At 36.7% G+C, this 3,098-nt stretch overlaps 1 non-coding gene across 1 annotated transcript; it reads left to right on the forward strand.

Moving 5' to 3' along the window:
- Positions 1–1,175: 1,175 nt before the first annotated feature.
- Positions 1,176–1,323, forward strand: LOC144269688 (U4 spliceosomal RNA). The gene has a single exon (XR_013346995.1). It is a non-coding gene; the product is annotated as a U4 spliceosomal RNA (small nuclear RNA).
- Positions 1,324–3,098: the final 1,775 nt, after the last annotated feature.

Consider the following 3,098-nt stretch of genomic DNA (forward strand, 5'->3'; position numbering starts at 1 on the left):
ATCAAGTGTAGTTTTTGTTATCGGTTTAATATCTTGAACTGATGTAATTGACTGCATGTGGTTCAGGGTAATGATAAACCCTAATAGCATAAGGATAAGCAGGTCAATTGATTAGTCTCCTCCATTGAAAGGACAATGGGACAGATAGACAACAAGGCCTGTTGGAAAGGTCTTTCGCATGGGATAGGAGGGAGTTTGGTTTGGTGAGGGCTCCCCAGCTCTTGGTAAATTTGGATGAACATTTTAACTTTTGGATGCCTATCAACATTAAGCCTCCAAAGCTTGAGGTTGGACCATCACTAATTATTAGCCATATTTTTAAAAATTAGATGGCCAAGGCATAAAGAAGCCCGAGCTATGCATGTCAGCTGAAAAAGGTTGATTCCTAGCCTGCGAGACTGCTGATGGTGATATGAATAATATATTTTAAAATGACAAACCATGGCATGTGTCTACATTTAATTTCGGCACATTCATATTTTATTTAATGCTCTTATCCGTAGGTAGAAAGAGCTTAGATATTTCACTTTAATTAAAACTCAATAGGAGCAACAAACCAACAAACAATGGAATTGTGTTATGCATTTTTCGGTGCCTGACTTGAAACAATGAAGACTCAGAGGTTCTGAGCACTCATAATTCCAGTTGAAATTAATAGGAACATCAGGTGCTTCACACCTTTCAAAAGCAGGCCTGAGGTGTCCAGAAATTGAGGCACCCAAAATCACTTGCTGCTTGTGAAAATGTTGGCCTTAATTCCTGAATCCTGCCTCCTTCTGTGATGCTTTTTAGCAACCTAATACCTAGGCACAACTAGATTCCAAAGGAGCAGCAACATTTCTGTGAATATTTTCACATCAGAGCACTGCCAATGACTTCCAGTGGTGAAATTCTGATGTGATCTTCTCCTCCCCTGTTTGCCAGTTAGAGCTAAGATAGAGCTGTGCTGAGCTGCTACAACTATAGATAACTTCAAGCCACCTCCAGAGGCATAATGCCTGCCTGATCTCCCACAAAATGGTGCTCTCTCCAGATACAATCTGGCCCTTGACCGGCCTATCTATCTTAAGGCTTTGTACTGTCACCCATCGTTACAGTATCTGTGTGCCTTCCATGTAAACTCAAAAGCAAATTGAAGTCCATAGTGGACATTGTGGAGCCTGCAGTTGCTCTGTGCCAGTTTCCTCTGCCAGTATCATCGCCAATGAGGTTAATCTGAGGCGGGATTATTGCTAGTTGAATAATACTTAACTATCTCTCAGAGTTTTGTGAGAATTAATTAGTTAGTATTTGTACAACACTCTGAAAAATATAAAGAATTATAGCCCAGATCCTCAAAGTGATTTAGGCATTGATTTCAATGGAAATTAGGGGCCTAAATACCTTGAGGATCTGGGCCTATGTACTAGTCACTGATGATTGCTACAACCTTGCATATTGAAACGATCAATACCTTTGACTCATGCCAGTATTCATGGTATTATTAAATTAATAAATTACTTTAATATAGATTTAACTCTGTTACATGGTAATTTGTTCAAACTGGTCAGAGTGCACTTGGAACGAAGGCTAAGAGAACAACTTGGCCTTTTATATTACACCATCATTATAACATGAACCTGCAAAACCACTGATCTTCAGAAAGCCAAAGAGTGCATACTATCATAGTAATATTTAAAAGAACTTTCTAAATAGCTGTTTTATGCTGGCTTCGTCTCTTGCAGGCTCATATGAGAAAAAACTTTCAATGTAATTTATTATATGTCAGTGTTCTCTAGCTCCAGATGTATCCCCGCTTCAATTCCTTGACTTCAGTATAACAGAGGATCCAGAAACAGCTGTTTTGCGTGACAGATTACACTGTTACACCCAGTCTTATAATTAGGATGGAACGTAGATATGTTACATCCACATTTAGGAAAAGAGCGACAAAAGATTAATTGCTATCTATTAAAATTCTAAATTCATCATCACTTGACATTTTCTTCGTTTTATGACACAGTGGAAGAAGTCCAATGCATTTGTGAAATGAATCCAGTATGTGCTAATCAGCCATGCCGACCTCATTCAAACTTGAGGGCCCAAATGTATTATAAAGCATAATTACTTCAGAGCTAAAATCTTAAGCAAGGCTTTACGAGGGCCATGTCTATGAAATGCAAATTGAAATTGCCATGGTTCATGTATAAACAGGGAACTTAATCAAGTAAAACCCATATAAACAAGGACTTCTTCTTAAATAGCCCCAAAAACAAAACATAAAAGTGATATTAGAGTCCACATTTTATAAAGTATTTGAACACTGCTTCTATTTTTTTTTAATGAATTTTAAGGCCTGCAATGTTCTGAAGGTTTTCTATGTGTTTTAAGTTATGCATTTTTAATTTCTTTTATATTAGCTGGCAGATGTCACAATAGAATATCATTCGAATTTTCAGCCTAATTATGCATGCCATCACACGGTATCCGGGTAGAATATTATGAGTTCTGAGTACCAGTTTTTCATTTTTTATTAGGGCAATTAATCTATTTGCATATTAGTCCACTTGTATCATAAGATTTTTAATATCGGGATGCCAGTCATTTATGTTCAATAAGAGGGGAGGGAATATTGGCCTTTTTTCAGGATTGTGGTTTAACTTCTGTGAACACCATTTCAGAGACATTTAAGACAGCAGATTATTTCTCTTTTGAAGATAATTATAAAAGTTTTTATTGAAAAATTAAGTTGATGAAGACAAAGTGGGGTCAAAGCTGACATAGGCAAATGATTCCTCACCATGAGAAACCCCATCTCTGATAAAATGCTCAGTTGAAACCAGAGCTTTTGTTCTGAGGTTGGGAATACTCATATTTGCTTACTACGTGCAATCAGGTTAAAGTGAAAGCAAACCTGCTTTGCCTTTCTCATCTATATGCATCACACGGAAACAAAAAACAAAAAAACCCAGACACTAGCACTTCATTACTGTTTTGTAATACCCATAGCGTAATTTATCCTGAAATGATTATAGTTTGATGATCAGCTAATTAGGAGAACACATTATAATTTTCATAGACTATTTGTAAAGTATTATGTCTGAGAGATTTAATATAAG

This window comes from Eretmochelys imbricata, chromosome 8 (assembly GCF_965152235.1).
Source record: "Eretmochelys imbricata isolate rEreImb1 chromosome 8, rEreImb1.hap1, whole genome shotgun sequence".
Classification (NCBI taxonomy): domain Eukaryota; kingdom Metazoa; phylum Chordata; order Testudines; family Cheloniidae; genus Eretmochelys; species Eretmochelys imbricata.